General features: G+C 42.5%; 1 long non-coding RNA gene across 1 annotated transcript; it reads right to left on the reverse strand.

Moving 5' to 3' along the window:
* Positions 1-2,387: 2,387 nt before the first annotated feature.
* LOC142652839 (uncharacterized) lies at positions 2,388-8,363 on the reverse strand. The gene is made up of 3 exons (XR_012847941.1): positions 8,232-8,363; positions 8,007-8,152; positions 2,388-2,594 (listed from the first exon to the last, which is right to left on the reverse strand). It is a non-coding gene; the product is annotated as an uncharacterized LOC142652839 (long non-coding RNA).
* Positions 8,364-13,953: the final 5,590 nt, after the last annotated feature.

Here is a 13,953-nt window from a genome sequence, read left to right on the forward strand (position 1 = left end):
CAGAGAATATAGAGCAGCTGTATCTCAAAAAGTAAAAATTATTTTTAATAAAAACTAATTATAAAGTTGCACCAATCACACTGATTGACCTTTATTTATTTATATATATATATATATATATATATATATATATATATATATATATATATATATATATATATATATATATATAATCCCAAAAAATAAAGAGGCAGCACTCCAAGGAAATCGGTGAAAAAAAGTGGTGTGTTTATTCACCCCAATCATTGAAGAGAAACTGACTACATCAGCGTCCCTGGCTCACGTATGCGCATGCGCGCACGTGCTGCATAAGGGGAGGAGACGGGCGATGACAGTACGAGCTAACTGCGCATGCGCACCGCTAATATGATGTATTCAGTGCGGTAGGGTAAAAGATGAAAGAAAAGAAAGTACTGAGAACCAGGGTAAAAGATGAAAGAAAAGAAAGTACTGAGAACGGCAGATAACAGGACCAGGTAAGTAATTAGAACTAATTGGACTTAGAAAGAAATGGAAAGTTAATGAAATAGTACGTGTGTTTAAAGGGAGGTGTAATGACAGGGGGGTAGGGAAACAGACAGTGAGCCCTAATCTACCCACCACTCAGTCCCTGCCTACTTGCAACGACCCGCCCTAGGCGACGGGGTACAACTGGGCGACGGTCCCTACGCTCAGTAGGTTCACGACAGACAAACGGACAAGGGGACCCAAGCAAAGGGAAATGGGGCAGTTGCCCACGGCAACACCGTGAGCAACAAGAGAGGTGAACGAGCCGAGTCAAACCAGGAATGTACGAGGTACCAAACGCAGAGCAGGAGAGTAGTCAGAAAGCCGGGGTCAGTATGAAGCAAGGTCAAATAGCTAGGAGCTGCAGCTGGGCCAGGAAACCACACGAGAAGAATCACAAGCAAAGGAGGAACAGGAAAGGCAGGTATAAATAGACAGAGGGCGGAACTAGCTCCGTCTGGCCAGGCTGCGATAGGCTCTCCCACTCCTAAGCCTGCCATCCTGAGTGGTGGAAGATGGAGTCAGTCTCAGAGACATAGAACCAGGTGCAGACTGATTACCCATGGGCGTATACACCGAAGCGCCTGGCAGATAATTTACATTACCCACCCTGCTTTTATGAGGGGCCACCGGACCCTTTCTAAGTGGACCTGGCTTATTGGGGAAACGAAGGTGGAACTTCCTGACCAATACCCCAGCGTGAACATCCCGGGCGGGTACCCAAGTCCTCTCCTCAGGCCCGTATCCTCTCCAATGGACCAGGTACTGGAGGGAGCCTTGGACCATCTTGCTGTCCACAATCTTGGCCACCTCGAATTCCACCCCCTCAGGGGTGAGAACGGGAACAGGAGGTTTCCTCGAGGGAGCCCAGGACGGGGAGCAGCGTTTAAGGAGGGAGGCATGAAACACGTCGTGTATACGAAAAGATGGGGGCAACTCCAGTCGGAAGGAGACAGGATTGAGGACTTCAATGACCTTATACGGCCCTATAAACCGGGGAGCAAACTTCTTGGACGGGACCTTAAGGCGCAAGTTCTTAGATGATAACCACACCAGATCCCTGACCATAAACAAGGGGTTAGCAGAACGTCTTCTATCAGCCTGAGTTTTTTGTATACTCTGGAACGCCTCTAGGTTCTTCTGAACCTGGGCCCAGACTGTGCACAGTTCCCGATGAACGACCTCTACCTCGGGATTGTTGGAACTACCAGGTGAAACGGAGGAGAACCGTGGATTAAACCCAAAATTACAGGAAAAGGGGGAGACCCCTGACGAGTTACTGACCCGGTTATTAAGGGAAAATTCGGCGAGGGGAATGAATGAGACCCAATCATATTGACAGTCAGAGATAAAACAGTTTAAATATTGTTCTAGAGACTGATTAGTCCTCTCAGTTTGGCCAGGCTGCGATAGGCTCTCCCACTCCTAAGCCTGCCATCCTGAGTGGTGGAAGATGGAGTCAGTCTCAGAGACATAGAACCAGGTGCAGACTGATTACCCATGGGCGTATACACAGAAGTGCCTGGCAGATCCTTTACAGGAGGGATGATGGCGACATCTACTGGTGAAATGACGCAAGTAAATGCTAATATCAACAACAAAAAAAGTCTATGACTGATGTCCTATGAAAATAGCAAATAGGGGGATACCCTAGGAAGGCCTATTACTTATTGGAAACCAAGACCCAAATGCACAGAACACAACCCTTCGCAGGGTCCCCACGTGATGGGGTCCACTCCTTGGGGCATAAAGGAAAAAGGGGTAACTCATCCGTGTGCACACAAGTGAGTATTCCAACATCCAGTGTCTGTATAGGATGGTAGCGTAGATATTGTGGAGGCACTTCCAATTCGAGAATGCAAAAACACAGAGACATCAAGTGTAATAAGTATGCTTTAATTATTGAGTTATCACAAACAGAATAATAATGATTATAGTACGAACTATTTGGTCCTGGTACGGCATATTTGGTAACAAAAAAATGAATACAGATGCAAGACTGAAAAAAGAGGGGGGAACATAATTTGTATATGTGTCCAACGTGGGTGAGGGTCAAACTCCCGGAAGCAAGCAGGGAAAACGAATCCCTAAAAAAAATAATAGAAAAATATTATTCAATAACAAAATACAATATAATAAAAGCAATGTAAAGAATGTCAGTACATGCCTAAACCTTTAGGCTGGGTTCACACGTGGCGGAATTTCACTTAAATTCCGCTGCGGACACTCCGCAGCGTTAATCCGCAGCGGAGCCGTTTCTCCATTGCCTTCCACTTCTATTTAGAAGTGTTCGTTTAGACGAGGCGTAAAATTCCGCTGCGGAGCATAGGCTGCGGAGCGGAATTTGGTGTCCGCAGCATGCTCTGTCTGTTGCGGAGCAGTGGCGGACTCATGGCGGAATTTCTCCATTGACTTCAATGGAGATTCTAAATTCCGCAATGAAGTCCGCAGCTGTCATGCACATGTTATGTGTGCTGCGGATGCGTCTTGCTTTTTTGCCATGACATTTCTTCATTCTGGCTGGACCTATGTATTTCTAGGTCTACAGCCAGACTGAGGAAGTTAATGGGGCTCCCGTAATTATGGGAGCGTTGCTAGGAGACGTCAGTAAATAGTCACTGTCCAGGGTGCTGAAAGAGTTAAGCGATCGGCAGTAACTGTTTCTGCACCCTGGACAGTGACTACGATCTCAATATACAGCAACCTGTAAAAAAAATTGAAGTTCATACTTACCGAGAACTCCCTGCTTCTGTCTCCAGTCCGGCCTCCCAGTATGACGTTTCAGTCTAAGTGACGGCTGCAGCCAATCAAAGGCCAATAACAGGCTGCAGCGGTCACATGGACTGCCGCGTCATCCAGGGAGGTCGGGCTGGATGCCGAAGGAGGGACGCGTCACCAAGACAACGGCCGGTAAGTATGAATTTCTTTGACTTTCACAAGGGAAAGTGCTGTCCCTTCTCTCTATCCTGCACTGATAGGGAGAAGGGAAGTACTTTTACCGCAGTCCGCAGCAGCTAGTCCGCATCAATTTACTGCACATTTTGTGCAGATCCGCAGCAGAATCTGCAACGCAGATTCTGTGCGGCATTGATGCGGACAGTTGTGGAGGAAATCCGCCACGTGTGGCCATGCCCTTAGAGAACGAAGGCAAGAGAGCACACCAGTGGGGTCCAAAGGAGTCCTCAACCTAAACCAGCAGCGCCCACCTTGAAATCAACATTAAGGCCATACGGTCTAAGGGTATTCAGCCTGAATATCCATTCGAGTTCCCATTTAAAAAAAAAAAAAAAGCCACTCTGTCACCACCTCGACGTAGGGGTGGGATGTGGTCGATTATCCTGAATTTTAACTGTTTCTCCGTATGGTTCATTTCAGCGAAGTGCTTGGAAACAGGCAAGTCTAACCTTTTATTTCTAATGGTGAACCAATGGTTGTTGAGGAGTTAAAAGTGAGATAATGCTTGATGTGGGTCGTCTTGTCCGTAATGGGATGTGTTAAGGAGCGTCCTTTAATCATATAATGGCAATTCACACAGTATAAACAGGGATAGCACCCTGTGTTGCTTGCTGTCAAGAAACGTTGTCCTGTTTTTTTGACCTTGGGCTCAAAGGATGCCCTTACCAGTCTGTCTTTGAAATTCTTTGAACGTCTATAAGAGAATAGTGGTGGGATCCCAAATTCGGGTACATGTCTAAGGTTGCTGTGAAGAATAGGCCAATGTCTCCTTATAATGTTAGCAATCTTGTTGCTTTGTTCAGTGTAAGCGGATATAAATGGTACTCTAGTTAATCGTTTAGTCGCTGCAATAGTTGTGTTGTCAGGGAGGAGTGTGTCTCTAGGGACGATAGTGGTTCTATTCATGTTGGTTTCTACAATGGATTTCGAGTAACCCCTCTGCCTAAATTTGTTGCCCATCTCTCTGAGTCTGTGAGCGGCAGTTGAATCATCAGTGACTATCCTTTTCACTCTGAGTAATTGGCTGTAGGAGAGTGAGTGCACCATGCCTCGTGGGTGACTACTATCGAACCTCAAAAGATTGTTCACATCTGTCGGTGTAACAAATAAGTCAGTAGATAAATGATTGTCAGATATGGAAACCAAGGTGTCAAGGAAAGAAATTGAAGAGGATGAGTGTACTAGTGTGAATTTTACACTTTGGTCTATGGTGTTAAAGAGGCTCTGTCACCAGATTTTGCAACCCCTATCTGCTATTGCAGCAGATAGGCGCTGCAATGTAGATAACAGTAACGTTTTTATTTTTAAAAAACGAGCATTTTTGGCCAAGTTATGACCATTTTTGTAGTTATGCAAATGAGGCTTGCAAAAGTCCAAGTGGGTGTGTTTAAAAGTAAAAGTCCAAGTGGGTGTGTATTATGTGCGTACATCGGGGCGTTTTTAATACTTTCACTAGCTGGGCGCTCTGATGAGAAGTAACATCCTCTTCTCTTCAGAACGCCCAGCTTGTGACAGTGCAGATCTGTGACGTCACTCACAGGTCCTGCATCGTGACGGCCACATCGGCACCAGAGGCTACAGTTGATTCTGCAGCAGCATCAGCGTTTGCAGGTAAGTCGATCTTACCTGCAAACGCTGATGCTGCTGCAGAATCAACTGTAGCCTCTGCTGCCGATGTGGCCGTCACGATGCAGGACCTGTGAGTGACGTCACAGATCTGCACTGTCACAAGCTGGGCGTTCTGAAGAGAAGAGGATGTTACTTCTCTTCACAGCGCCCAGCTAGTAAAAGTATTAAAAACGCCCCGATGTACGCACCTAATACACGCCCACTTGGACTTTTACTTTTAAACACACCCACTTGGACTTTTGCAAGCCTCATTTGCATAATTACAAAAATGGTCATAACTTGGCCAAAAATGCTCGTTTTTTAAAAATAAAAACGTTACTGTAATCTACATTGCAGCGCCTATCTGCTGCAATAGCAGATAGGGGTTGCAAAATCTGGTGACAGAGCCTCTTTAAGGAACATGTGAAAGGTAATTAACTCATCAGTGGAGCCTGTCCAAATCAAGAAAATATCAATATAGCGCCACCATTGCAATACTTGAGAGTAGTGTGAAGAGGGGTAAATGAAAGATTTTTCTTGCATAGCCATGTAAATGTTTGCGTATGTAGGTGCGATATTAACCCCTTAATGACCAGCCTATTTTAGACCTTAATGACCAGGCCATTTTTTACGTTTTTCAATCGTCGCATTCCAAGAGCTATAACTCTTTTATTTTTGCGTCGACATAGCTGTATAAGGTCTTGTTTTTTTGCGGGACAAGTTGTATTTTTTAATAGCATCATTTTGAGGTACATAGTATTTATTGATTAACTTTTATTAACTTTTTTTTGGGGGGGAATAGAAAAAAATCTGAAATTTCGCCACGCTTTTTTGCGTCCTAAATCTACGCTGTTTACCGTGTGGTATAAATAACACAATAACTTTATTCAGCCGGTTGTTACGATTGCAACGATACCAAATTTGTATAGTTTTTGTATGTTTTACTACTTTTACACAGTAAAAACTCTTTTTTTTCAAAATTATTTGTTTTTGTGTCTCCATATTTGAAGAGCCGTAACGTATTTATTTTTTCGCCGATGCGGTTGTATGAGGGCTTTTTTTTTGCGGGACGACTTGTAGTTTTTATTGGTACCATTTTGGAGTAGATGCGACTTTTTGATCACTTTTTAATCACATTTTTTTTAAAGTCAGGATTCACAGAAAACAGCAATTTTTCTGTTGTTTTTTATTAAATTTTTTACAGCGTTCACCGTGCGGGTTAAATAATGTAATAGATTTATAGTCGGGGTCGTTACGGACGCGGCGATACCAAATATGTGTAACTTTTTTAACTTTATTTTGTTTTTTTAATACTAAAGCAGTTTGTAAGGGGAAAAAGTGGGTTTTTCCTTTTTTTTTCAAATGTTTTTTTTATTAACTTTTTGAAACTTTTTTTTTTACTTTTTTACTAGTCCCACTAGGGGACTTTAATATGCGATTCTGCGATCGCTATTATAATACACTGCAATACTTCTGTATTACAGTGTATTACTGCCTGTCTGTTTAAAACGGACAGGCATCTGCTAGGTCATGCCTCCGGCATGATCTAGCAGGCATTCATTACAGGCAGACCTGGGGGCCTTTATTAGGCCCCCAGCTGCCATGGGAGACACTGACACTCGGCGATCGTATCGCCGGGTGTCGGTGGGAGAGAGAGGGAGTTCCCTGCCTCTCTCCAAAACCACTCAGATGCGGTGCTCGCTATTGAGCACCGCATCTGAGGGGTTAAACGGGTGAGATCGATACTAATATCGATCTCACCCGACAGAGCAGGGACGCCCCCAGCCCTCAGCTGCCTCTGGCAGCTGAGAGCAGGGAGATTTGACAGCTCCCTGCTCTGTTTACTTATTCCGATGCCGCGACGTAAAAAGTCTATGGCATCGGAATAAGGCCCGTTAGTGACCGACGTAAAAACACGATGGGCCGGTCACTAACGGGTTAAAGCCCATGGCTGTTCCCTGTTGTTGTATATAGAATACATCTTGAAATGTGAAGTAATTGTATCGCAAAATAATGGCCAGGAGAGAAAGAAAAAAACCTCTACATTTTTCTGAGAAGCTACTATTCTGCAGACATTGGTCAATAGCATTGAGACCCCTCTGGTGTTCAGTGGATGTATGTAGACTGACTACATCGAATGAAGCTAAGATGGCTCCTGGGGGGACAGTCACCTGTTGGATTTTGAGTAAGAAGTCACTAGCATCTCTGATATAAGGAGGGGTGTCCATTGCAAAGGTCCTGAGATTCCTATCCAGAAAGATGGCCACATTAGAGAAAATAGACCCGATACCCTACAGTATTGGACGTTCTAGTGGATGTACAAGTGTTTTATGTATTTTGGGTAAAGTATAAAGAGTGGGAGTCACTGGATGGTCTATAGTTAGACATTTTTTAGTTGGTTCATCTATTATACCTTCAGAGATAGCATTATCAATAACTGTCACAAGCTTCTTGGTGATCTCGAATTTAGGATCTTGATCAACCTTCTGGTAGATCGTATTATCCTGTAACTGCCTCCTGATTTCCATCACATAATCATTGGTGTCCTTGTTTTTGGTCAGTTCAGATAATGCCGCTATCTCGCTACTAGTCATATTCGGATGTTGTAAACAGAGCCTCTTGCTCTCATCTCTCAAACTCCCTATATCTAGCTTAACTGCTGTGATAAATGTATTGATCGCTGGTTGACAGGGAAAGGGGACAAAATCGCTTTTCAAGAACAGGTCACATTTTATTTCAGTAGGTTTACTCACAATATTACAATCATCTCTATATTGTGCCTCTGCAAAAAAGGTTTTAAGTTTAATAGACCGAAAAAATTTATATAGATCAACCTCAAGGTCAAACCAATTGGCCTTGGTACTTGGGCAAAAAGAGAAGCCTTTGTTCAAAAGGCTCTCATGTTCAACTGTCAATGCTTGTGAAGCAATATTTACCACTAGACTTGAAGTGGGCTGACATCCTTGGTCCTCTGTGTCGCCTGTCGTCAGGTTTTTTGCCCGTTGTGACTTTGGTGGTTTGGATTTCACCGGCATTATGGTGTCTTCTGCCTCCTCTTCTGGTGCATGATTCAAACGTGTACCTAGAAAAAGGATTAATAAAGGAAAGTTTTGAGCTGTGGTATGAGAAACCAGCAGAAAGAGCACCAAGTTGGTTAGTACTTGGCTTTGTCTTTCGTTTGGTCCCATCGTCGCGTTGATCCACCTAGTATCAGCTTGCCAATTGTAGACGTAACCTTTTTCATAGTCTTCAGCATCCCTTTGCCACTTGTGTCTTTTGGTGGTTTCTAGACAGAGAGCAATTGTGACCCTGGGTAGTCAGCAGGTAAAATATATAATCAACAAAAGGAATGCCTTCAGGCAAGCAAAAACCCTTATTTCCTGACTACCCACAATATAATAGGAAAATAAACTAACAAATTTTATTAAGCTACGTGTAGCAAAGGACAGACCACATAAACGTCAGTTTAAAATTATCACTGTCAAAGTGCCGAAGTGAAAGTGAAAACAGCCAGCTAGAAAGCTCGGCAGATCATTCAAACGGCCAGGGTGAATACTGACTGAATTGGAGTCTAAAGGCTAAAGGCCCCATGTACCCCTGAGGACGCTACTAGCTAGCGAAACATGTCGGGGGGGCTTTAAGTGTGTTTTTAATTCCTGTCCTAGCCGAATTTAATGCCGATTCACTAAGTGTGGTTTCTACCTCGTAACTGACTCCAATTCAGTCAGTATTCACCCTGGCCGTTTGAATGATCTGCCGAGCTTTCTAGCTGGCTGTTTTCACTTTCACTTCGGCACTTTGACAGTGATAATTTTAAACTGACGTTTATGTGGTCTGTCCTTTGCTACACGTAGCTTAATAAAATTTGTTAGTTTATTTTCCTATTATATTGTGGGTAGTCAGGAAATAAGGGTTTTTGTTTGCCTGAAGGCATTCCTTTTGTTGATTTTGGTGGTTTCTAGCTCGATTCTGTGTTTATTTAGATGTGGTGTCAGGAAGTCGATGTATAAATCAAAATCGTGTGTGTGGACAGTGCAATCTTTAGTTTAGACTCTAGCAGCTGAGAGCAGGGAGATTTGACGCTCCCTGCTCTATTTACTTTATCCTGATGCAGTGCCGTAAAAAGGCATATGCATCAGAATAAAGCCCGTTAGTGGCCGCTGTTCAAAGGCGTATTGGCGGTCACTAACGGGTTAAGTCACTGTGAAAATACAGCTGCCTAATTGTTATGCTGTGTTTTCTAGTTTTATAAACACCCTATATGTGGTGCTAGACATATGACAGAGCTCAGTAATGAAAAAACACCATCCGCATTTGATGCCTAAGGCCAGGTTCCGACCTGGAACCCGCAGCACCTTCCATCCGAAAAAGCACACCACACTGGTGCGTTTTTTAGAACAGAATTTCTGCTGGGGACTGCAGGAAGAAGGAGAGAGTTCTGGGTAAGGCCCCATGCACACGAACGTATTTTTTTCCTCCCGTAAATACTGGCGTAAATACGGGTCCTTTGTCACACGTATTCGACCCGTATACCACCAGTATTTACGGACCCGTGCCCGTAAATACGGGTCCGTTGTCAGCAGTATTCCACCCGTATTTACGGACCCGTTTTCTCTGCACTAATCATCAGCCCCTTCTCTCTCTATCAGTTCTGGATAGAGAGCAGGGGCAGCCCTTTCGGGCAGAGTTTCTGCAGCGATTGAAAGTAAAAGAAGTTCATACGTACCCCGGCCGTTGTCTTGGTGACGTGTCCCTCTTTTGACATCCAGTCCAACCTCCCTGGATGACGCGGCAGTCCATGTGACCGCTGCAGCCTGTGATTGGCCTGTGATTGGCTGCAGCAAACCTCTGCAATTCCACCGCAAAATTCGCAACACATGGCTTTCTGTTGTGGGTTTTGCATCCTTATTGAATTCAATGGGGAAAACCTGCAACAGAAAAGCAACGAATTTGCAGCATAAATTTACATGCTGCGGATTTAAATTCCGCACTGCAGGTCAATTTATTAATGTTTACGCTGCTTTTTTTAAATCTCATTCACTTTGCTGCTACTGTAAATGCTGCAGAATTTCCGCACAGAATTCCGTTGCAGAAATTCTGCAGCTTTTACTCTGAGATCAAATAGTAATAGAAACCTCCAAGAAGTGACCTCATCCCTCAAGGAATTTATGATTTGGACCCCACAGGGTTTTCAAAAATGAATGAACAGCAGATGGTACAAAGTGAAAATTGCAATGTTCCCACAGATATTCCATTTTGGTGTCCAATATGTTTACGACCAGCTTGTGCCACTGGAGACACACATGTCATAAATTGTTAAGCAAGTTCTCCCGGGTATGGCAATGCAATATTTGAGGACGTAAACTGCTGTTTGGGCACACAAGGGCTCAGAATGGAAGGCTAGTTTTCTTTTGGTGTACTTTCTTTCGCTTGATGTACTCCGCACAGATTTCATATTATACACTTAAATACCAGCAAAACGCCAAACAGAACTGCTACCAAGCTAAATCTGTGCTCCAAAAGCCAAATGCCGCTCCCTCCCTTCTGAGCCCTACAGCGTGCCCAAAACAGCAGTTTGCGTCCACTGATATGGCATTGCCATACCCCGGAGAACCCGGTTAATATTTTATGAGGTATTTGTCTTCAGTGGCACAAACTGGGCATAACATATAGTGCACTAAAATGGCACATCAGTGGAAAATTGCAATTTTCACTCTGCACCATTCGCTGCGCATTAACCCCTTTGCGCACCACGACTTAGTAGCATGTCGTGGTGTGGGGGTGACGTATGGCGCTGAGCCTGCGCCATACGCTGCGGGTATCAGCTGTGTGTTACAGCTGACACCCGGGACTAACGGACAGGAACAGCGGTCGTGCTGTTACAGGAGCCTGTAAAAATGACTATATACTGCAATACATTAGTATTTCAGTGTATTGTATCGGCTATCTACTGATTGCTGGTTCAAGTTCCCTAGGGGGACTAATAAAATGTGTAAAAACAAAAGTAAATTATTATTAGTGAAAAAAAACATATATATATATATATATATATATATATATATATATATATATATTTAAAATCCCAAAAAAAACCTTTTCACATTTTTTCTCTAAAGTAATGTAAAAAAAAGAAAAAAAATACACAAAATTGGTATCGCTGTGTCTGCAAAAGTCCAAACTATTACAATATACCATTATTTAACTCGCACGGTGAACACCGTGAAAAATAAAGAATTTAAAACTGCAAAATCGCAGTTTTTTGGTCACCTTGGCTCTACCAAATTTTTTTATAAAAAGTGCTCAAAAAGTTGTATGTACCAATAAATGGTACCAATATAAACTACAGCTCGTTCTGCAAAAAATAAGAAAATAAGCCCTCACACCACTCTATTGACGGAAAATTAAAAAAGTTATGGCTCTTGGAATACGGGGAGGGAAAAACGAAAATGAAAAAGCAAAAATGGATCAGTCTGGAAAGGGTTAATTACTTTCTGATGAAAAAACATTTATGACCACATGTGGGGTATTGCTCGGGAGAAATTGCTTTACAAATGTTGGGGTGCTTTGTCCTCCTTTATCCTTTGTGAAATTGAAAAAATTCAACATTTTAGTGGAAATAATGTCGATATTAATTTTCACGGCCTAATTCTAATAAATTCTGAAAAAGACCTGTGGGGTCTAAATGCTCACCATACCCCTAGATCGATTCCTTAAGTGGTGTAGTTTCCCAAATAGGGTCACTTTGTGTGGTTTCCACTGTTTTGGCCTCTCAGGGGCTTTGCAAATTCGACATGGCACCCGTAAACCATTTCAGCTAAATTTGAGCTCCAAAAGCCAAATAGCGCTCCTTCCCTTCTAAGCCCCGCTGTGGGTCCAAACTGCAGTTTATTACCACATATGGCGTATTTACGTAATCGGGAGAAATTGTTTTACAAATGTTGGGGTGCTTTTTCTCCTTTATTCCTTGTAAAAATTAAAAATGTCTACGTTTTTTCAGAAAAAAATGTCGATTTTTACCTTTACAGACTAATTCCAATGAATTCAGCAAAACAACTGTGGAGTCAAAATGCTAACTTTACCCCTAGAAAAATTCCTTGAGGGGTGTAGTTTCCAAAATGGGGTCACTTTTGATCCCTCCAGTGCATTGCAAACGTGACACGGCACTGAAAACTATTCCAGCAAAATCCAAAATCCAAATGGTGCTCCTTCTCTTCTGAGCCCTGCTGTGGGTCCAAACAGCAGTTTATTACCACATATGGGGTATTGCTATAATCGGGAGAAATTGCTTTACAAATGTTGGGGTGTTTTTTTCTCCTTTATTACTTGTAAAAATGTTAAAAAAATTATGTTTTTTCAGACAAAAAGTAGATTTTCATCTTCACATACTAATTCAAATAAATTTAGCAAAAAAAACTGTGGGTTCAAAATGCTAACTATACGTCTAGATAAATTCCTTGAGGGGTGTAGTTTCCAAAATAGGGTCACTTTTGGGGGGGTGGTCTTTACTGTTTTGGCACCACAGGACCTCTTCAAACCTGACATGGTGCCTAAAATATATTCTAAAAAAAAACAAGAGGCCCCAAAATACACTAGGTGCTCCTTTGCTTCTGAGGCCTGTGTTTGAGTTCATTAGCACACTAGAGCCACATGAGGGATATTTCTAAAAACTACAGAATCTGGGCAATAAATGTTGAGTTGCATTTCTCGAGTAAAACCTTCTGTGGTACCGAAAAAATGTATTACAAATGAATTTTGGCAAAAAAAAAAATGAAATTTGTAAACTTTACCTCTACTTTGCATTAATTCCTGTGAAACGCCTAAGGGTATGTTCACACGGCGGGGGTCCGTAACGGCTGAAATTACGGGGATGTTTCAGCCTGAAAACATCCCCGTAAATTCAGCCGTACCGGCATGTGCAGGCGCTTGAACGCCGCGTCAATTACGGCCGTAATTAGCGCTGCTATTCATTGGAGTCAATGAATAGCGGCTCCAATTACGGCCAAAGAAGTGACAGGTCACTTCTTTGACGCGGGCGTCTATTTACGCGCCGTCATTTAACAGCGGCGCGTAAATTACGCCTCGTGTGAACAGACAAACGTCTGCCCATTGCTTTCAATGGGCAGATGTTTGTCAGCGCTATTGAGGCGCTATTTTCAGACGTAATTCGGGGCAAAAACGCCCGAATTACGTCCGTAAATAGGCCGTGTGAACATACCCTAAAGGTTTAAAACACTTTCTGAATGCTGTTTTGAATACTTTGAGGGATGCAGTTTTCAAAATGGGGTGATTTATGGGGACTTTCTAATATATAAGGCCCTCAAAGCCACTTCAGAACTGAACTGGTCTTTGAAAAAATAGCCTTTTGAAATTTTCTTGAAAATATGAGAAATTGCTGCTAAAGTTCTAAGTCTTGTAACGTCCTAGAAAAATAAAAGGATGTTCAAAAAACGATGCAAACATAAAGTAGACATATGGGAAATGTAAACTAGTAACTATTTTGTGTGGTATTACTATCTGTTTTACAAGCAGATACATTGAAATTTAGAAAACTGCTAATTTTGGCAAATTTTCTCTAAATCTTGGTGTTTTTTACAAATAAATATTGAATTTATCGAACACATTTTTTCACTACCATAAAGTACAATATGTCACGAGAAAACATTCTCAGAATCACTTGGATAGGTAAAAGTCTTCCAGAGTTATTACCACATAAAGTGACACATGTCAGATTTGAAAAATCGTCTTCGTCCTGAAGGCCAAAACAGGCACAGTCCTGAAGGGGTTAATACCACACTGCTATGATGCGTACAAACACATATAATTTGACAACAAGATATTTAGGACAGCTGGTATAGTTGTAAGGGAAGGGCTATGCTGGGGAAC

The sequence above is a fragment of the Rhinoderma darwinii genome, chromosome 5 (genome assembly GCF_050947455.1).
Source record: "Rhinoderma darwinii isolate aRhiDar2 chromosome 5, aRhiDar2.hap1, whole genome shotgun sequence".
Lineage (NCBI taxonomy): Eukaryota > Metazoa > Chordata > Amphibia > Anura > Rhinodermatidae > Rhinoderma > Rhinoderma darwinii.